Source organism: Neomonachus schauinslandi, chromosome 5 (assembly GCF_002201575.2).
Source record: "Neomonachus schauinslandi chromosome 5, ASM220157v2, whole genome shotgun sequence".
Taxonomy (NCBI): domain Eukaryota; kingdom Metazoa; phylum Chordata; class Mammalia; order Carnivora; family Phocidae; genus Neomonachus; species Neomonachus schauinslandi.
In genome coordinates this window covers 10,297,501-10,320,010 of record NC_058407.1, presented here as the reverse complement: position 1 = coordinate 10,320,010, position 22,510 = coordinate 10,297,501, and the positions used below count along the sequence as shown (strand labels likewise).

At 52.7% G+C, this 22,510-nt stretch overlaps 1 protein-coding gene across 1 annotated transcript in view; it reads right to left on the bottom strand.

The window, feature by feature from the left end:
- The window catches only part of TMEM184B (transmembrane protein 184B), a 46,632-nt gene extending 24,708 nt beyond the window's left edge, over positions 1 to 21,924 (bottom strand). Inside the window, exon 1 of the mRNA XM_044915330.1 lies at positions 21,782 to 21,924. The gene's annotated coding sequence lies outside the window, so the exon portion shown is untranslated. The remainder of the gene's footprint in view (positions 1 to 21,781) is intronic.
- Between the last annotated feature and the right edge of the window lie 586 nt (positions 21,925 to 22,510).

The window sequence follows — 22,510 nt, the reverse complement described above, 5'->3', positions numbered from 1 at the left end:
GGTCACCCTTCGGCAGAGGCTCTGGGAGACTAAGCTGCAGGATGACCAGAGGATCCGCTGACTGAGGCAGAGAGTGTGGACACCGGGGAGGGTGCTCTGGCCGCAGCCCAGGTCCGAGCTCCACCACCAACCAGCCGTGTGTCCCCCACACAGTTCTGCTGGGCCCTGGAGGGTCTCTGCCAGAAAAACAGCCAAGCCCCCAAACCTGACCATCTCAGCCTGAGCCCGAGGTCAGGCCAGATGACCTCTCACGGTCCCTTCCAAGCCCCAGATGATATTCTCAGCCAGAATGTACTGGCTTCCGGGGTGCACCCAGGCCCACAGCCTAACCCTGGATGAAGAGGCTCTTTGCCTACTGTGTCCCCAAGCTCCTGGCTTTGCCCCCGGCCCCCCTCTCATGTCTCCAGCATCCCCTGTCCCCATCTGCACATCTGCTCTTAGCTGTAAGTTTTGACCCTAGGAAAGCCCTTTGCATTTCTCTTTTCCTGTGAAAATAAATGATCTCTAACACACTGACCAAGAGATGAAACTAGATTTAAAATCCAAAGTGGAGAAGGCATCTATATAAAGAAACTCAAAACTGGAGAAGGTGTCTATATAAAGACTGGTGGCGAGCTCCGAGAAAGAACCAGTGACAAGTCTAAGAATAGCTCCTGTAAGGATGGTTGCAAAATTGGAAACCAGTGCCAGAAATACTTCTTTAAAAAAGAAGATTTGAGTTGTAAATCATCATCTTTGTCTATCATCCCAAATTAAATGAATAAACACAGGGAATTGGGGGGGGGGTGCCTAGAGGAAATACAAATCCTCCTAAATCTCCAGCTTCCAAGCACAGGCAGGCCGGTATGTCAAAGGCTGTTTTGTTGGCCACTGAAGGCAGCGTTGGGAGGCCCGGCCCAGGGGCACTGCTGAGCTGACCCTGCCCACGGGGAGGGGGCCTGCGCCCGGGAGGCTCCTCGGCTGTGGAAGCTGGATGAAGGCTAGAGGCCCGGCTTCTTCCTAGGGCTCTGCTCACTGCCACTCAAGCGACACCCCCCCCAAGCCCAGAGAGACACTGGCATGCAGAGTTCTCTCGCATTTTCCCCATGTAGGTCAATTAGCTTACAGGCAAGAGAGCCATTCAGAGAGGGTGGGTGACTTGCCCCCGAAATCAGGGATGGGACTCGAACTCAGGTCCTATAAACACATTGTCAGCCCCGGGCGAGCGGCCCCTCCGGCTCCAGAGCCTCCTTCCAAGAGCCAGTCCTGTCCTGGCAGGCCCGAGACCCTCGTTGCAGAAAGGGGAGGGAAGTCCTCTGCAGGGAGGGGCAGCCGATGCTGGAAGGGCTCTCCGGCCTGACAGTGCTCGCCAGGCTTCTGGGTTTACTAGCTCTTTTTACCTGACTCCGGGCAGCGCTCCTGGCTTACACACTGTTTTCCCAAGCATCATCCCATGTTTTTTTTACACAGCCACTTTGAACTAAGTAATATTAACTGCATCTGAGAGATGAGGAAAATGATGTGGAGATTGGTTTTACCACCCCCCAGGTAACACCAAATGATTCGAGGGTTTTCATAATACCCCCCCAAAATATGTGAAGCAACATTCTGACTCATGGACGCGCGGCCCCTGGCATGAAAGAACAGCAGGTGAGGACAGCATCTCCGAGGCCGTTGATCCCAGGGGCTTGCCTTGCTCCCAGGGCCCAGGGCAGCCCACAATGCTGGACCCTGCCGACTGTTCACAGCCTGTGTGCTGGGGGTGGGGGATGGACACTGGGGTCCTGCCCTCTCACCCTTGGGCGGCATCGACGGCCTTGGCCAAGGCTGGGGGGAAGGTCAGGGAAGGCTTCAAAGTGGCAGGGACTTTGGGACAGGGTGTTTAAGTAGCATAACCAGGCTTCAGCTTTGAGGCCACCCAACAGGATTCCTGCCAGACCCCACCATCTGCTAGCTTGGACAAGTGACTTCATCTCTAAGAACCTCAGTTTCCCCATCTATAATACCTCAGGGTAACTACAGAATGGCTGAGGGCGTGTTCTACTTTACAGAAGTCCTGTTAATGAATAGACAGAATAATAAAATAATAGAATAAGAATGATCATTTTGCAACTCCTAATACAAATACTGGACATAGATATCGATATGATAAAACCCCTAGCCAACAGGCAGTCTGGGCAAGTCCAACTCTGAACGCACAGTCAAGATCACCAACATGGGGCTGCGAGAAATTTCCAGCCTCCTGATGGGATGCACATGGCACCACCTAAGAAGGACTCTTGCCCAAAAAGTGAAATGGGATCAAAACGAGCCTCCAGAGCTACTGCCGGTAGCCAGGAAATATAGAGGGTAGTGGGACAGACTAAATGATATCATGAGGACGCAGCAGCCGAATCTAGACTACAGGACAGTCTATAGGACAAACGACCTAGTTTCACCAACAAATCAGTGGCTTATAAACAAAGATGCTTGAGGGGCTGTTACAGAATAAAGACTCCAGAGACACAACTAAATGCAACATGTGGACTTTGTTGGGTCCTGATGCTAACAAACCAATGATGAAAAGACATCCCTGAGATAGATAACACACAGGAATTCTTGTCAGTTTCATTAGGCGTGACCATGGCATGGCGGGTACATAAACGTCCTTATCAATGGAGGAAGAATCATCTTTTCGGTAAACAGTACTGGAACAACTGGACATCCAGAGGCAAAAAAGAATGAACCTTAACCTACACCTTCACACCATATACAAAATTTAATTCTAAATGGATCACAGATTTAAATGTAAAATGCAAGACTATAAACTTTTAGAAGACACATACCTAACAAATGGCGAGCATCTAGAGTACAGCAAGAATGCTCAAGCTCAACCGTAAAAAGATAATACAATTAGAAAATGGGCAAAAGACATGAATGGACATTCCACTCAAGAAGGATACATGGACAGGGCGCCCATGGGTGGCTCAGATGGTTAGGCGTCTGCCTTCGGCTCAGGTCATGATCCCAGGGTCCTGGATCGAGTCCCACATCGGGCTCCCGGCTCAGCGGGGAGCCTGCTTCTCCCTCTGACCCTCTCCCCTCTCATGCTGTTTCCCTCTCGCTCGCTCTCTAAAAAATAAATAAAATCTTTTAAAAAAAAGAAGGATACATGGACAATAAACAGCAGTTCAACATTGTTAGCAATTGGGAAATGCAAACGAAAACCACAAGACATCACTATATACATATCAATACAAAATAGAGACAATATCAAAAGCTGGCAAAGGTGCAGGGAAACTGGCTCTTGCGTTCATTCCTGGTAGGAATATAAAATGGTAAGCCACTCTGGAAAACAGTTTGGTACTTTCTTACAAAACTAACACAGCATTTACCATACAACCCAGTAATCACTCTTAGACGTTTATCCTACAGAAATGAAAACATATGCTCACACAAAACCCTATATACTTATGTCCACCGCAGCTGTATTTGTAATTGCCAAAACCTGGAAACAATCAACATATCCTTCAACAGGCAAAAGGTTAAACTCCAGTACGTCCAGATCATGGACTACTACTCAGCAATAAAAAGCAACAAACTATTGATACAGGCAGAAATCTGGACGGAGCTCAAGGGCATTCCGTTGAGTGAGAATAGCCAATTGCAAAAGGTCACATACTGTTTGGTTCTGTTTATATATAACATTCTCAAAATGGCAAATCTATAAAGATGCAGAACAGATTGGTGGTTGGCAGAGGACAGCAAGGAAGGGGTGTGCACAGAGAGAGAACAGCACGGGGACTTCCCTCCAGGTGACGAGCTCCCTTGTATCTCGATGGTGGTGGCTACGTGAGTCTACAGGTGATAAAACTGTACAGAGCCCCCTCCCCCCCAAGGACAGTGAAAACTGAATAAGGTCTGTAGTCTAGTTAATAGTACTATACTAATGTCCACTTCTGGTTTTGATCATGGTCCTATAGCAATTCGAGATGTCACCATTAAGAACAGGGCACATGGGACTTGGAGTACTATTTTTGCAACTTCCTGTGAACCTATAATTATTTCAAAATAAAACAAGTTTTTTTTTTTTAAGATTTTATTTATTTAAGAGAGAGCATGAGCAGGGGTGGGGGAGGGTAAAGGAAGAGGGACAAGCAGACTCCCTGCTGAGCAAGGAGCCCACCGAGGGCTCGAGCCCAAGACCCTGAAGATCATGACCTGAGCCAAAGTAAGAAGCTTAACCGACTGAATCACACAGGTGCCCCAAAACAAGTTTTTTTTTTTTTTTAAGTCCTTATCAAATAGAGATGCATACTGGATTATTTAAGGGTGAAAAATAACATGACTTCTGGGATTTAAAAGGGGGAGAGGGACCGAGGCAGCAAGACTATAGGACATTCCTTGCTGTTGAAGCTGAGTGACTACAGGCAGAAATCCGTTCTATTATTTGCTCTACTTCTGTATGTTTGAAATTTTCCTTAGTAAAAAGCTTTAGACAGTAGAACAGAATTTTCCACAACATTTGTAATGAGATGGGCAGTGACTCAGGAAACCGTCTGTTTCAGAGATCTACTGGTTATCTTCTAGAAAAGCAATCAGAAAGACCTGTCAAAGCTAACAACTTAGTTCAACACATCTTCCTTTCATAAAAAAAACTTCCGCATTTGTCCATGTTTTTCTATGAATACTGGCTTCCCAGTTAAGTTTTTGAAACACCTTTAAGCGTGTTTAGTAATGTCCCTTCATGGGAAAGGCGTGTTATCACAACAAATGAGAAAAGAACTGCTCTTTTAGAAGACACTGAGGCCGGCGAAGCATTCTGGAAAAGCATATTCGGAAATGTGGGAAATGTTTCTACTGTCATAGGATTTTGTTACCAAAAACAATATAAGTCTGTAACTTACAAAATCTCTCGTGTCTGAACTCCTAAAAACCTACATAACAGAATTTGCTAATCTGCTCAAAAATTTCCAAAGCATTTGAGTGGGTTTTGGACTCATGTGTTAAGAACTTTAAAATAAAATACCTTCCATTTAGTTGACAAAAACATCTGATTGGCATCAGGAAGGATGGAAATGTACTAGCCAAATTTCAACAAATCCTCCACATACGCAGTGGACAGGATGGAAAAATGAGTAACCCAATTTAGTAAGAAAGCCAGTGATGCATTTCCTCCGTGTGCAGCTACGTGTCTCAGGCAGGGATCTTTCTCAGAGAGGGCAGCCATTAAAACCAGATAGCTACGCAGACTGAACATAGAGCCAGACCATCCAACTGCTCGCTCAGAGAGCATGGAAGCACACTTTCCAAAAATAATCAAGCATATGAAAGCAGAAGGCTTTTGTACCACCACCAAAATAAAATTAAAAAAAAAAATTAAGTATTACATCTTTAGCTCATCCTTTGATTCCTATTTTTGGTTTAGGTTTTATGATCTACATGGTCCAACAGTAAGGTAATACTTGTATATAGCAACATGCAGGTATTGGGGGTACACACCCAAAAAGTTTTTTTACTGCTAGGGATGCAGCCAGTCACTGACAGGGCTCCCTCTTCCCTCTGAGGCCTCTGCGCCTCTGTCCTTGTGCCTCCCCCCACCGTGTCGGGCCCGCTCCCTCCATCCGAGGCTGAGGCAGACACAAAGCACAGTCAAGGCCTGGTCCCGCCTCCCTCCCAGTGGCCCACCTGCCGGCCAGGCGGCTCCACACCTGGGTCCTCACTTGCACGCCAACCCGAAGGCTGTGAATAAGCCAGGCCACAGTCCATACTTTGTCCCAGGCCCTGAGTCAGGGAAACTGCTGGAATCCCAGGGCTCCCACCTGGCTGTGACTGGGCAGGTGCCTGGGTGTCTCTGAACTTGTTTCGCAGGCGCACCGTGCCCATCTTGGGCCCAGTGAGTTTAGGAACTCAGAGTTTTCCCAATTTACAAAGGATTACAGTGCTGTATATGGTGTGCAGAGTGACTCCCCCAGAGGAATGTGGGCAGCACCCAAAAATCAAATACATAGTATTTCCATAGAGAAACATGAGATATTTTTAAAGAACATAATTAGTCTCACATCAATTCAGGTCAGATTTTTGCTACGAAATTAGTTTGCTGCAGGCTTGAAAGAACCTTTGGGATTTCGAGCGTTCTGGATTCCAGAAAGGTGGGGGCCTGGGCCGCCCTCCGGCACTGCAGGGAGGCTGATGCTCGAAGAAGCAGGAATCCAGCGTGGTCTACTTCTTACCTTATTTTCAGATGTGACCATGTCCCTCCTCCTGAGCTGAGATCCTTTGAGGATGTGTCAGGATCTGACGGTGGGTGGAGTGCAGTTCTGACCCCTCTGTGGAGAAGCCAGGGCCCTGGGCAGCTGGGTGCCAGCCTCGCCCCCACCCAGCCCCCCACCGCCTCCTCCCCAAGGGTCCCTGCAAACTGGTGGCCCCTGCCTCTGTGCCAAGTCGCCATCCCCTCTGCCCTGCTCCTTGTGGGGAGAGCCAACTCTTCACTCCCAAGTCATCCTCAGCATCATGGCCTCACCTGGGGGCCAGCCCACTCCCACTCAGCCACCCTGAGCTCACTCCACAGCACTAAAAGGTCAGCTGGGACGCTGTTCTTGTCTCCCCACACCTGAGTCATCTGACACAGTGTCAGACACATAGTAGGGATGTGGAAGAGAAGAATCCACCAATGCGCTCACTGTCTGGCATTAAGCCACCAGCTGCAGACCACAGGCTTTCCATCACTTAGCCCCTCCCCACCATGGACAATTGCCAGAGCTTGGCTGAAGGACTTGGACCTTTGGCTGGAGTGAGGGATAGGCTGGGTGAGGGCAGAGGATGGAGGCTGCATCACACTGCCTCACACCCATCTTCCAAAGTGGAGAGGCCACGCCAAGGAGGGCAAAGGGACTTGTTCAATGAGCTCCAACAGGATACAACCCAGTCCGCCTGGTGGCAGCAACCGGAAGATGAGTCTGCCAAGATGGAGATGTTTTTACAACTGGAACGATCTAGCAACATTCTGTTGCTTTGAGAATAAGGAAGCTTCCAATCAACTGAGGCTAGAAGTCCCCTGGGGCAGGAACACTGACTGAGCAACCTCCGTTGGGTAGTTTACGCTTACCTACCTTCTCCCCAGCTAGCCTGCAACCTCTTGGAGGTCAGAGGTCATGCCTTATGCCCTGGCAGTGGTCTCAGGGCCTGGACACAGTTCACCCTCAATGTGCTTTGACTGGATAAGGGAACAACTGAATGAGTGTCTGCCCTTTGCAGTTCCTTCCAACTCTGAACGTCTGTGATGCCCTCCATCACCACCTTGCCAACCCTGGGGAGTGGAACGTTCTCTTGCTCCCACCCACAGATCTTTGTCCCCATCAGCCTCAGCAGATATCGGCTTCTATGACCTATCACAGTTTGCTCAAGGCACGTCTTCCCTGGTCTTCCAGAGCATTTACCACCCTGTGATTAGATCTGTTCCCTTAACGCACTGTGAGTTGGACTCCATGAGGGCAGGGATCAGGTGCCATGTGGAAAAAGTATTTACTGACTGATTGCTTAGGGGTCAGAGGGAAAAACATGAACAGAGGCATGGAGACAGTATGTGGACAGGCACTCGGCCAAGAATGTGCCCAGAGAAGAATTTCTGCATCTGGTCCCTGTTAAAGAGGGGGGGCGGGGCAGCCTGATTGACAGACCACCTGTGGCTCTCTAGATTGACAAGGCCCTCCTGACAGCCCTGTGTGGTGGGTCTTGTTGCAGCTGGAGCATCCAGGCTGGGGTACAGTACCCTGGGAGGCCACAGGGAGCAATGGAACGCAGAGCCGCGCTGGGTCACCAAGGTACAGGGCTGGATGGAACTCACCTTGTGGGTCAGAAAGCCAGGTTCAGGGGAGAAAAGGAAGGAGTGACAGTTTATAAATGTCCTCTTCATCCCCAATCAGGGGTCCAGGCAAGGTGAACCAGTTGCCAGAAGGGTGCTTGAGGGCATAGAACCAGAGTATAGAGAAGTGGGGGTGGGGGAGGCTCTTGAGTAAAATCCAGGCAGCCCTGGCAAGGCCGAATGAACTAATAAGCCAAGCCCTAGAAAAGCACCCAGAGTGCCCCGAATGCTCACTTCCCCTAAGACAGCACCTACCCCCATCCTTCCCTAAACAAGACAGCTTCTGGCTAACTCCCTCCTGAAAATACCCATCTCTTCCAGAAGAGCTACAAAGCTATGTGCAAGCTCGGTCACCTGCCTTGGAAGATAGAGGTTTCAGAGAACACCTCACCACCTCAGAGTCCTTTTCACTTCATGTTGGGGGGATACCTTGCTGTTAACCACCCCCCGATTTCCTGTGTCAAAGACTGAATAATGTACCCCCCAAACATGTCACATCCAAACTGCCGAACCCGGGAATATTTTGCCTGACATGGCAAAAGGGGCTTTGCAGATGTGACTACATTAAGGCCACCGAGAGGGTCCCAGATTATCTGGGTAGGCTGGATATAATCACAAGGGCCCTCATGAGAGGGAGGCAGGGGGCTGAGGGTGTGAAGGGGGCAGTGTGACAACGGGAACAGCGAGGAAGAGACTGGAAGGTGCCAGACTGCTGGCTCTGAGGATGGAGGAAGGGGCCCTGAGCCAAAGAATGCAAGTGGCCTCTAGAAGCTTGAAAAAAACAAGGAAACAGATTCTCCCGAAGGAGCGCAGCCCTGCCAACACCCCGATTTTGGCTCAGCGAAATACATTTTGGACTTGTGACCTCAAAACTATAGGATGATAAATTTGTATCACTAAGTCACTACGTTTCCGGCAGTTTGTTGCAGAAGCCATAGGAAAGCAATGCATGCAGTTTCCCGATGGGGAAACGGAGGCTTGGGGGGCTACTGCGGTTTGCCCACAGCCCCCTGTAAATGGCTCCAGCCGTGGGCCCCGCCACTGACTAGCTCTGCGTCCGCGGCCAAGTTACGTAAGCGCTCCTTGCTTCAGCTTCCCCAGCTGTGCAATGGGGTTGCAGTCACTCGAGCCTGGGACAGAGCTGCGAGGAGCAAACGGGGTGATGCGCCAGGCACGGCCCTGTGTGAGCTGATCTATCCCAATTCCTCTCCTGCCTTAGAGCCACTCCATCCGTCGGTCAGGCTGGCGGTTCACAGGCCTGGCAGTCTCTGAGCCCTAGGTCTGTCCTGTCTCTGCTTGTTTGCTCTTTTTTAAACCTTCTGAGGTCATATTTTCATTCATCAGTTTCAGATCCAAGCCCTTTTGAGCTGTGGCCATGAAGTGCTCACTCAGGCGGTTGCCACACACCCACAGGCCGAGCAATGCTGGCAACCTGTTCGCACGCACGTCTCCAGAATATTAACGCAGACTGGGAGGGATTTGGGTTGAATAGATTTAATTTTTAAAAAAATATATATGGAAGGGGCGCCTGGGTGGCTCCGTCGATTAAGCGTCTACCTTCGGCTCAGGTCATGACCCCTGGGGTCCTGGGATCAAGCCCCGCGTGCGGATCCCTGCTCAGCGGGGAGTCTGCTTCTCCCTCTGCCCCTCACCCTGCTCACGCTCGCACGTGCTCACTCACTCTCTCTCTCTCTCTCAAATAGATAAATAAAATCTTAAAGAGAAAAAGAAATATATGTAAAACTTTCCATCTTAACATAGCTCACCAGGTAGAATCTGACTTAGGAATTGCTCATCTGAACGGGCCACTCTGGCCCCACCCCAGCACCCATGACAACAGCCCTCCTGCATCTCCAGGGGCTGTTAGGCTCTGTGAACTCCCCGGGGAGGGGGGCGGTGGGCGGTGGCGCCTGCCTTCTCGGGGAAGCTGACCCACATCCGAGCAGGTCAGCAGCCCACAGCCTGGCCCTTCTCCAGAGGGGATTAGAGGACCAGAGCGCTGGAGGCCGGGCAATTCTGTCCGGGCAGACTTTGGGAAGAGGATCATGTGCCCTCATGAGGGGCAGCGTCCCCTGTCAGCCCCACTTCCTCAGTCAACACCCACAAGCCTGGCCACTCCAGCGGCTCCTCATCTCTCCCCCTTCTCCCGGGGCCAAGTTCCCATGAACCTCCCAACCACGAAAGAAAAAATCCTCCAATCGTGTAGCCCTCCTTCGCTTGGGGGGGTTGGGGCGGAAATATAAGGGAACACCAAAGTCATCCAAAATTCTTCGGCAAGGGCTGACTTAATTCAGCCTTGTAATTAAGTTTTGTTTTGTTTTTTAATACATACCAGGCCAAATCTTGATCACCCTAGTTTTCTCCCAAACTGCGCACAGATGGGCCAACGCCCTGCCTCTTCCGTCGGTTTCTGTGTCCCCCTTTCCCGCCACCTAAACCCCATTCAGCACTGCACAAATGGGTGCCCTTCAGATGCAGAACCCTGAACCTTAACTGTCCTACTGCCCCATGGGAGCAGGCTGCCTAGGCGAGACCCCTGAACCTACCCCAACCCCTGCGGCCCCTTGAGCAAGGAACGTGGCTCCTGCCCGGGGTGCCTGCGTGAGAAAATCCCAACGTGAATTTCACTCACACAAAGACATACTGAGTGCGGCGAGCCGGCATTCCTCCCTAGGCTTACGTACACCCGGTGAGTGCACATGTCCCACAGACAAGAACGAGAACCTGCACGGCAGCCCTGTGTACGTGGCAGAATTATTTTTTGGTGTGGATACATAAATGGGGATACGTTCAAACAGTGGACCCCTACACAGCAGGGAAAAAAAACACAGTACTGCTAGTCATAGTTTGGACAAATCTCACAGTTTGTTCTATAGGATTCCATTTCTGTAAAGGTCAAAACCAGGCAAAACTAGTCAGTAGTGATGAGGTGCGAGTAATGGTTACCTTGGGAGGAGGCCGCAGGGAGCCTTCTGGGCCCTGGGCGTGTTCTGCAGCTTGATCTGGACATGATTTATATGGGTATTTACGGATGTAAAAACCCCCTGGGCTGTAGGTCTAAGACTAGCGTACTTTAGTAGTACTAGTATACTCTAACTAAAGTAAGTATACTTTAAAAGTATATTTACCTTTGAGCACCCTCTGTATGCTAAGTCCAAAGGGTATTCTCAGACGAGACGCTGATCCCTTAAGAGCTTACAGTCTGGTGGGGAAGAAAATACACTCAAACACTACAAGGCTGCCCATGGCCAGTGGGACAGGTAGTGAGGATCAGCCCAGGGTATCAGTATCACTCGTGATTTGGGGGGAGGAGACAGAAAAAAACTGATTAAATGCAGGGTTTGGAGGTAGCTGGACCAGTGTCCAAATCCAGCCTCTTCCTGTGTGACTGGGACAAGATGTTGGCCCCATTTCCTCTTCTGAAAGGGGGAATCACCAGCAGCCACACCTCATGGTTTCTCGTGAGGATGCAGGGAAAGAACTCACCGCGCACTCAGGCCTGAGGCTGGTGTGATTCCGGCCCCGAGGCTGGGCCCACCCAGCGCTGCACTGAGGTTTGCAGATGTGACCCAGGCCTGCCCCCAACAGCCTCCAATCTCACCCAGACTTGGTCCTCAAGGAGCTCGCAGCCAGGGAATCAGATACCTAGGACACACTGTCAAAAGGCTCCGTGCCAGTGGAGAGGGGCAGATAAAGAAGCCACGGGGGTCAGAGGGCCCTGCAGGGGTAGAAACTGAGCTGGGCCTTGCAAGGCAGACAGGATTCCATGCGTGGAGAGGAGCCTGCTCCGCAGGGGAAGGCCAGCAAGGAGCGGGGCCTGCGTGAGTACAGGCAGGGAGGTGGGAAGTCAAGAAGGCACACAGAAGAAAAAGCAACTAGTCGAGTGTGGCTCAAGGAGCCCAGGGGCGCCTGACTGGCTCAGTCAGAAGAGCGTGCGACTCTTGATCTCATGGTTGGGTGTTCGAGCCCCATGTTGGGTGTATTTTATTTAAAAAATAAAATCTTGGGCGCCTGGGTGGCTCAGTTGGTTAAGCGACTGCCTTCGGCTCAGGTCATGATCCTAGAGTCCCTGGATCGAGTCCCGCATCGGGCTCCCTGCTCGGTGGGGAGTCTGCTTCTCCCTCTGACCCTCCCCCCTCTCATGTGCTCGCTCTCTCTCATTCTCTCTCTCTCAAATAAATAAATAAATAAATATTTAAAAAATAAAATCTTAAGGCGAAAAAAAAAAGAAGAAAGGGCGCAGGAAAGAGGACCTAGAACACCCAGGGCTGAGTTCGACTTTATTTTGCTGTCAGTGGTACCCCTGCTGGTTTCAGAGGTCAGGAAGTGTGCATCTCTGAGCAAGGATTTAAAATGACAAGCCAGCCAACAGCAGTGTTTCGGAAGAAGGGGGCGACTACTTTCTCCCGGGCTGGGGCTGGGGGTCCTTTTACCAAGAAACATCCAAACCTTCACACCTGGTCCCCTCTGTGAGACCCAAGCATGCATTTTGTTTGTTTGTTTTTTGAGTAAACTCTATGTCCAGCGTGGGGCTCGGACTCAGGACCCTGAGATCAAGAGTCACAAGCTCTACAGACTGAGTCAGCCAGGAGCCCCCAAGCACGCATTTTTGATTAGATGGTGGCAGGGGCCTTCTTGCCCTGGGTGAGATATAAGGATACATTCTTACGGTTGTTTACCTAATTTTATTTATTTTTTTGAAAAATCATATTCCCACAATTCGGCACTCAAAGGGTCTCTAGCGAACAGCCTCCCAGCACCAGCCCCATCCCAGAGGCACCACATCCACCGACTTCCTGCAGGCCCCCGAGACCCTGTGTACACAACGCAAGCAAATGCACTTTCCCTTTACACACACAGAGGCACACGAGACACCCCCCTGCACCTGCTGCCTTCACAGCAATCCATCTTGGCGACTGCTCCGTATCCGGGCACGGAGCTCCCACCTTATCTTCCGTAGCTGCCCAGTATTCCATGGTTCACACGGAGCATGATTTGTTCCTGGACCCCTGCAGATGGACATGAGAATCTTTCTAATCTTTTGCTAGTACAAATAGGGCAGCAATGACTAACCTTCAAATAAATTTTTTTTTTTAAGATTTTATTTATTTGCGAGAGAGAGAATGAGAGACAGAGAGCGTGAGAGGGAGGAGGGTCAGAGGGAGAAGCAGACCCCCCGCTGAGCAGGGAGCCCGATGTGGGGCTTGATCCAGGGACTCCAGGATCATGACCTGAGCTGAAGGCAGTCGCTTAACCGACTGAGCCACCCAGGCGCCCTCAAATAAATTATTTTGCACACATATTAAAACATCTGTAGGATGAATCCCTAGAAGTCCAACCGCTGGGTGAAAGTGTACAAGTGGCTCTAATTTTGAAAATGTTGCCAGAGAGACAGGATACATTTAAATCCCCATCCAAGGGGCGCCTTGGATGGCTGGCTCAGTTGGTTAAGCGTCTGCCTTCGGCTCAGGTCACGATCCCGGGGTCCTGGGATTGAGCCCTGCGTCAGGCTCCCTGCTCAGTGGGGAGTCTGCTTTCCCTCTCTCTCTGCCCCTCCCCCTTGCTTGTGTTCTCTCTCTCACTCTCTCTCAACTAAAATCTTAAAAAAAAAAATCCTCATCCAAGAAATAAGCCTAATTATTAGGAAAAATACTGACAATGTGTAGTTTTTTAAGAGTGCCCAGATGAAGAAACAGGAGAGCAAAGCCCTGTTCAGCAGACAGAGCATGGGGTCAGGAGATGGTTCTGGACCTGCATCAGCCCCTACTCACCCAGTGCCCAGGTCCACTTGTACTTCCTCATCTGTGAGTGAGAGGCCAGACCTGCTCAGTCCCTCAGCCTTTCCCAGAGCAGACAGGCCCTGATGCCCTGGTCCCAGGATAGGTGGAAGGATGGACTGTGACCGGAGTCACCACGACACTCAGCCATAATTGGTCTCCCTGGGCATAGGTGCCAGGGGCCAGGGGAGGAGCAGGCCACAGAGTACGCACCAGAGGCAGGCCTGGTGGGAGGGGGTGGGAGTGGAGAGCCCCAGAGGATCAAGTGTTTCCGGCCTGGCCATCCCAAATGAGTGAGAAGCACCTCTTGCTGTCTTCCCTGCACCAGCTGCTGGGACACCACACCCACACATGACACGCTCACACTCTACGACCTTCACTGCCTCGTCTACCGTGGACCTGTTACATAACATGGGAGCTGGACCGCAGCGGCCACCTACACCTCACTCAAGTGGGCAGCCAGCAGAGGACAGTGGCCTCTGGATGCCCAGTGTCCTCCCTGCAAGGACAGCTGGGTAAACACAGCGGGCAGGGCAGGGCTTCCTCCCACCTCCACAAATCCAGCTCAACGACGAAGAACTGGGAATGAAATGGTCTTCTGCCCCCAACAGAGTAGGAGATGCCTCTTGGCACACCAAAGACAGCTTTCGAGAGGAAGAACCTTCACCAACCTTCCTGTTTCCAGCCCATGCTTCACTCCAACGGACTGGAAGGCCAGGAAATCCTACAAATCAAATCACACTTAAATGCACGGAGATTATTGCTATTAAAATTTTTCTAACAAAAGTGTGGGGTGCCTGGGTGGCTCAGTCGGTTAAGCATCTGCCTTCGGCTCAGGTCTTGATACCAGGGTCCTGGGATCGAGCCCCAAGTTGGGCTCCCTGCCCAGTGCGGAGTCTGCTTCTCCCTCTCCCTCTGCCCGCTTGGGCTCTCGCGCTCTCTCTAAAATAAATAAATAAAATCCTTAAAAAAAAAAAAAGCACAGAGCATCAACTCTTCTTTGTTTTGGTAGATCTAGATCCTCACATGTACTATTTGTTTAAAATCCACAGACAAACTCATGGAGAGATGCACCTCCTCTTCCTGGAGGTGAGGCAGGGAACCCAGACGCCCAGGGGGAGCTCACTAGGCCTCACCTGCCTGTGTGTCTGCCTGTGTGTGTGCTCAAGGTAGGCCCACTGCTTGGAAAGCCTTCCCACACTGCTCCACCTGCCAACCTCCACTGACCCATCAGAGCCCCCAGCTCAACCCATCTTTCCCTGCAGGGAGCCTTGGCCCCTTAGCCCCCACCCCACCCTGGCAGCTTCAACCTGACCCTCTATACACACACCTCCCAAGTCTAGGCAGCAATTCCACCTGCTGGGCGTCTGGAGGTGGGACTGCAGGCTCCGAGGGCATAGCTGTACTTGGCGGGTGGGGGGGGCTCCCAGAGAAGCACAGGCACAGGATTCAAACCTTCGAGCTTCCTTCCATAGGATCTCAGGCCAATTCACCATTCTGAGCCTCAGTCTATCCCGCAACAAAATAGGCAGGATAATCCCAAGGCTCCAGGGCCACTGGGAAGATTAAATGCAACAGTTTACGTGAAATGTAATTTGCAAACTGCAAAGCCCTACACAAATTCTGGTGAGGATTAGTAATACTGGTATTAATTAATGTGTGAATCTTAGGTGATATTAATATCCTCACACACATCCCTTCACCAGTACCCATCGTTGTGCCTTGCAGGCACCCAAAATGATCATTAATGGAATCCCAGATTCCGTGTGTTCTAGATGGAATAAAAAACGCAAGCGCTACAGGCAAAGACCAGGATGCTCTGCCAGTGGCCACCGGAGTGGCAGCCCTGGGGTGAGCTCTTCTACCCTCAGAGCCTTTCGTAAATGGTGACCTCAAGGGCTTTGGGGAGCAGCACTGCCCAGCAGAGGGGAGGTTCTCGGCCACTTGCCAGCAAGACAGGGCCTCCCTGGGGGCAGGATGTCCACAGTTGCAGAGGAGAAAAATAAAGGTAGGCAACTCCACAATGCCCTCGAGAGTGGGCAGTCTGTCTGATGTGAAAATCCCGGCAGGGTGACAGATGCAGCAACTTCTAGAGGTCTCGCCCCACCCACTCTGTTGAGGTGGGAGTGGCAGGGACAGCTACCCTGGGACTGCCCATGGCCGCAGGCACAAGAGTTCACAGATCACAGGTCCCCAGCGAGGAGACCTGAGTCTTCAGGAGGATCACCAAACAAATTTCAGGTTGGAAAAGAAGCCACACACACACACAGACCCCTTCTCCACCCATCTTCATGTGACCTGCTCTGAATCTAAACCAGGCCCTTCCCTTGGGGAGCTCAAGGCTTTCGCACCAAGGACCTCACCTGCGCCTTGCGGGACCCAGGAGGTGAGCAGAGGGGTTACAAGTAGCCCCACCAGTGGCAAGCGACTTGCCCAAGGTCATCACTGGTTCTCCGACTTTCATGCAGCTCTCTGCTTGCTGCTCACAGCCATAATGCCATTGAGCAAAAAGCTCAGGAAAGTCATCTTTCCCATAGACACTTGAAATACAGCACCAGGGGATCTGGTTTTTAACTTCTGTGACTCTTTCGTATCTATGACCAACTTAATAATGTCACGGGTAAATTCTTATGACCTGGTGTTATGTAAACAATGAGATAATGCAGGATTATACCTAGAAAGAAAATACGCCCACATCAACAGTGATTATTTCTGGGTTTTGAAACTGGGGGTGATTTTTAGTCTTACCCACCAACCTTCTGTGTTCCAAGTTCACTACAATCAACAAGTCCTATTTTCAAAAGCAGAGAAGCCTATTGTTTTTCAAAGGCTGAAACATTCAGATCAACCCTGCAAACTTTCCATTAAATACTCAATTACTCGTGTGTGACTTTTTAAAACAGAGTACAGCCGGAAGTGATGCGGGTCAGGCACAAAGGTTTTCTGGGTGGGATCTTCCCCCTCTGGCTTCCGTCCCACCGGAGAAGGAAAAGGAGTGACTGCGGGGCTTCCTGCCTCTCAGCACAGGCCCAAGACCTCCCAGACCCCGGGCTGTCCCATGTGCCCCATCGGCTCCTGGTGGAAGCTCGGCTCTAATCGACAATCCTGTTCTGATTAATCCTGGCCTTAATATCTGTCACTTCTCGAGAATAATTCCAGCTTTACCCCGAGTGGCAATGACATTAACCTACCCAGCCGTTCATTTGTGTCATCGAAAACTATTTCAGCACTACTCTGTGGAAGGCACGTGCCAGACAGGGAGCCATCAGTAACCCAAGACTCGAAACGACCAACCAGAGGCCACACATCATCCTTCCAAGTTCTGCCCCAGCACAAGGCAGCAGCAGCAATGTGAACAAAGGCTGCCTGGGTGTGCAGCCTAATTCCAGCACCTCGACTCCCTCTGCTGTGGTGCTCCGCCCGGCCCCCGCCCTCCCTGCCCAGTCCGGAGGCAAAGCGGGGTCCAGGGATGAGTCCCTGCAGAGAATCCCGGTGGCCTAGCCGCACTGCACTCAGGCACCTGCGCCGCATCCCACTCAGCAGGAGGTGGAGGCGAAGAGGAGGGAACATGAGAAAACCCCAAACTGTGAGCCCATCCAATTCTCTCAACAGCCCCCTCCCACTTTACTTCTTCCCCTTTCTGTGTCCTCTTTGAGGCTGAGAAGATCACATTCGATTAACCTTTACTGAGAATCCACTGGGTTAAGACCAGATGCCAAATAATGTTATAGACAAGAACTCAGACCTTGGCTTTGCATCTCCTCTTCCCTCTGCCTGGAACCTGCTTCCTCTCCTTCCGCAAGGTAACAGCTTCAATGTCACCTCCTCAGAAAAGTGCCTGCCCAGGCAGGAATGCCCTGATGCTCCTTCAGGGTGCCCACGACAACGGTCATCGCTCCTGTGTCTGCAGTCTCTGCCCCCAGCGGGACTCAGCTCCGCGAGTGTCTGACACACACACACGCAAGACGTCTTTTCTTATTTTTCAGAAATGTTTTTTCTTAAGTAGGCTCTACATCAAATGTGGGGGTTGAACGCACGACCCTGGGATCAAGAGGCGGATGCTCTACCAACGGAGCCAGCCGGGTGCCCCAGCAATACCTCTGTCTTAAATAAACTGAACAGCCTGTAGTGTTCCCGTAACAACCAGTGTTCACTGAGCGTGTGCCGAGTGCTGTGCTGAGCTCCATGCAGGCGTGAGGTCACAGCCGCGTGGTGGCCGTGCTATTATTATTCCCATTTTACAGACGTAGGAAATTGCATCATCTCCCCATTTTTAAAGAATGGAAATTAGAACCTGGTAAGCAACTTGCCCAAGGCCACAGGGCTAAAAAGAAAGCGAGGATTTAGACATCTCCCAGTTCTCTCTCCAGGCCACCAGGGCTGCTCGGCCCCTCATCTTCCACTCTCCCAGAGGGGCATTTCTTTCTCCCACTGCCAGTGACCATTCATCTCCTCCTCAATTCTCAGCCTCCTCGCCCAAAGCACCCGATTCCAGAATCGTCCAACTCCTCCCCTCCAGGCCTGCAGCCCGAGCTCCCACACCCGATGCGGATGTGTCGTGCAATGACCCCTCGTCTTGCAGCCCTGAGGCCCAGCGACTAGAGCCGCTGCATGAATGCTGGCCCCTGGACACCCAGCAAAGCAGGCAGGGAGAGTAGGGACCTCCCCAGTGAACTCACACGTGGGACCCGTGGTTAAACCCAGATCCCCAGTCTCCAGTTCCTGCTCCGTCCCTACTCCCCTCTGCTTGTATGTATGGGCTGCTGAGCGTGGGGACATGTTGAGAGCCACCGTAGCTCTCACCAGGGAGAGGCAGCCCATGATCATTCCAGATCTATGGCATGAGAAGTTGGTGAGATCCCGCAGGACCCGGGAGAGCCAGGAAGAACGCGGGTTCCTGTTCAGTGGAGCCACTTGACAGCCGGCCCCAGAAGCCAGTTTGAGGGCAGATGCCACGACAGTGGTGGGCTCCAGAGGCCGTCCTAGGTCACACGGGGTCGTCAAAACCAGAAGCTGCTGTAAGAAGAAAAGGGAAAGGCAGCAGGGCCTAAAGAGGATGCCCGTGGGAAAAGCGTCCTGAGTTGCAAAAAGGAGAGAGGGGGGCTGGGTGTTCTCGGAATCCTCTGCAGGAATACTGGAAGAAGAAATGGTAATGCTGTCCCGCACAAGATGTGTGACACATGGCTGAGGACCTCAATTCCGTTTTGAAACCTTCAGGGGCTCCCTGTTGACCACTTCGGGGTCAAGTTCAAACTCCTTAGCAAGGCCTTCAAAGATCCTCATGCCCAGGCCCACTGTAGCCAGGTCCGGGAGGTGAGGTATCCCAGGCCTCCATACCCCGTCCAGGGGCTCCTCATCCTTCCAGGTGCGGGCACAGGGCACTTCGCTTCTAGGAAGACTTCCAGCACCCCCCGGGGTGAATGGGGGAAGAGCATGGGCTCTGAGGTCAGACTCTCTGGTTCAGAGCTCAGCTCCACCAACTACCTCCGCTCGAACCCCTAGGCTGACTCTCTACAAAGCAGAAGGTAACGATTCCCACCTCACCAGGTGGTGGGGGGATGAAACACAGTCATTCATCAAAGCACTCAGAACTGTGCCTGGCACACAGTAAGTGCTTAATAAACACGCTGTTGTTCCTATTGTCCTCTGCATCCCTTTAGGGCCTCTGTTTCAACCACAAGTAGAGCACTGTCTTGCGCGCATAGTCGTTACACAGCCAACCACAGCCTTTTGGGAGGCACCACCCACCACTGAGAACCCGGTCCCCTGAGGCCTAGCATGGAGCCTGGCACACAGTAGGACTTCAGCAAGTGCATACTGCCCCCCGGTGAAGGTCTGTGGTAGCCCCACACAGAGCTCTCCCAGGGCCCAGCTGCTGGCCTTCCACAACTCACACTCCAATTCCCCAGGCTAAATGCCCCAAGGAGCAAGAAGGGCATTCGCTGTTACTCGGTTTCAAAACAATAAAGGGCTGCACTCTCTGTCTTACTGAGGCTGTTTCCACTCCAGGGAATTTACAGGGAGAAATGAGCACAGCGGGGACTGGAAATAGAGCTGAGCCCCTCTCGGGGAGAGAGGTGGGCTGGCCCGCCAGAAACCAGGAGCGAAACCTCAAAGGCAGAGGGGGAGCAAACAGCCTCCAGACAGAAGCCCAAGCTCCAGAGAACTCGGCCAACAGGAGCGAAGTAGGACAAGGAGATCACTCACACCCATTCTGCCTTGAAGGTCTCCTTCCCACCCATTTGGAGAGCTTCGAAGGGGCTCCTTAACCCACCACTATGTGGGAGCAACTTACAACACATCCAGAACCCCAAGGGCTGCACAAAGACACCCCAGCTTGCCTATGGTCGAGGGGCAAGGGGTGGGGGAGGTGGGAATTCGCAGTGCCTTCTCCGCCCACACAGGCTATTGGGCCCTCATGTCTGAATGGTCACTGTCTACACCCATCTACACCCTCCTCCCCGGTCGACGGGGAGGCCCTAGGCCAGGCACCAGGTCCCATTCATCTTCAGACACTGGTGCCCCTGGCATGGTGCCTGGCATGTGGATTGTTCAGCCAGTTACAAGGCAGCAAGATCTGGCAGCAAGAGAGGTCCTGGCTCGAGGAAGACTCTATCCTGGCCTGCCATGTGCCACAGACAAGTGAGTCATGTACTCCCCCTGGGTCTCAGTTTCCTCAATTGCACACAGGGATGACAACAGCTCTGTACTCACACAGCCACTGAGAAAATTACCTGGGAAAACATGTGTGGTTAAGCACCAAAGACAAATGCTCGTCATCCTGCAAGCTTCAGCTCAGCTGTCCCCCCCCCCCGCCGCGCCCCCCCCACCCCATGTTGGAGTCTTTGCTGCTGGCCATGTTCCCCCTCTTCCAACAGTGAGCCCACACTGCACTCCCTCTATTGTTTTATATTTTTCACATCGTTGCGATGACTCCTTTCTAAGTTTGATTCCCGCCACCGACCCGAGAGCTCCCGGAAGCCAGGGGCATCGTGAAGTGTGTGTCCAAGGCCTGACAAAATGGGCTCACAGGTTGGGCTGCTAGGGCCCACCCACCCCATGGTCCCAGCACTGGGACCCTCTGACGAGATGTCCCGAGGTGAAGAGCCGAGGGGGCCCACCAAGCTTCCTGAAAAGAAACAAGGATGGGAAGGGATGCTGCAGACATAACCTGTGAAGGAAGTCACACCTCTGAGACTCCTCCGCAGGCGCAGGTGAGCTTGTTTGCCAGGCTGACTCTGCAGCACACAGGCCCCCAGGGCACAGATTGCTGCTTCTTTCCTTACATAAAGCACCCAGCAGTCAGATAAATAATACATGGCCTTCACCTCACACACAGGTAGCAGGCATGCAAACACTTGCTTTGCGCCATGGTGCCCTGGGCGTGCAGGCACACCCATGCATATGTGTGTATATGATATCCGGCCTTGCACGACCCAGAAAGGATATGGATTGGGAACAGATACCCAGGCCCAGCCCCCGGCCCTGCCTTGCCATGGCCGAGAGTCAACTAGCACCAGACCTAAGCAGTGTGCCCACAGAGGAAATGTACAACCCACCGGATGGATACACATACCCTAAGCCGCCCTCTGTGGTCCCTTTCCAAACAAGTATCTTTTGGAGCCCCAGGTTAGCCTTGGTGCCCCCGCAAGCAGCTGACTTGTATGCAAGGCGTCTGCACCGTGCATGCATGCATCCCCCAAAGGCCTGGGCAGGCCAACCATCCTCCCAGATCACAGCCACCCGCACAGGGCACGGATGCCTCCCCCACTCGGCGGTGCCAGGCACCAGCACACCCACCGGGCTCACACAATCCCACTTGCAAAGGGCCTGTCCACCCGCCTTCCCTTTCCCCCGGCCACCCCCACAGGCAGGTCCAATTACACTCCAGGCGAGGGCCTGCCACGTTGGCCAGGAGGGGGCCAAGGCACACCCACGGGCGGCCCCGACCCCGCAGGGCGGGGAGGGGGCGCAGGGCGGGACGGGCTGGGAAGCGGACGCCCCCTTCCTCCTCGGCCGGGCCGGCCACCTCCATGCCTTCCCCCACCGGGGACCTGCGACCAACGCGACCCGTGGGGCACCCCCCCGCGCCAGCCTCCCCAAAACGGAGCAGCCCCCGCCCCCGGGAGCCCGCAGCCGCCCCCCTCAGGGCCTCCGGCTCGAGGCCGGCCGGGCCGGGTACCTCAGGAGCCCATGGCGGCTGCGGCGGTGGCGTGTGTGGACGGCGCGCGGCGGCCGGACTCTGCGGGCAGGGCTGGCGGGCTGGCGGCGCCGCAGCCCCGGTGTCTCGCCGCCGCCGGCGGGTCCCAGGCCCAGCGGAGTGCCGCCGCGGCGCGCCTGCGCACTGAGCACGCCTCCGGGGAGGGCGGGGCGGCAAGCGAGCGGCTGAGATCACCCGCCCGGCCTTAAAGGGGCCGCGCCCGAAACCCCCAGCCCGCCGCGGGGCGACGAGGGCGACCTCGGTTCTCCTGCCGCTCGCAAACAAACCGGCCAAGAGTCGTCGTCGCCCCCGCCTCAATTCGACTCCCCAACCCTACCCACCACAGAGCTTCTGGGGGTGCACGGACAGAGTCCTGGGCTCCAAGCTCTGCCCCCGACACTCGCGGGCTCTCTGGCACTTCACTTTTCTTAACCCTAATTTCCTCCATTGGGCCTGTTTTGAAGATGGAACAATGTATAATGGCTATTTGTCGAGTGAAGGATGCGTGTGGAATTGTGAAATTAATGTGTACCGAAGTGCTGTATGCAATCACGCGAGACGAAATTGCAGAGCACAGAAAGAGACTCTCTTCCCATTCCACTTAGCGGCGCTTCGTTCTTGCCCCGCCTGTCTCTAGGCGGCCTAACTAGCAAAATTTCTCTGATGTCATTCAAGCTGCCTACCCCATTGCTGTTTGCCAGGTCCACACCT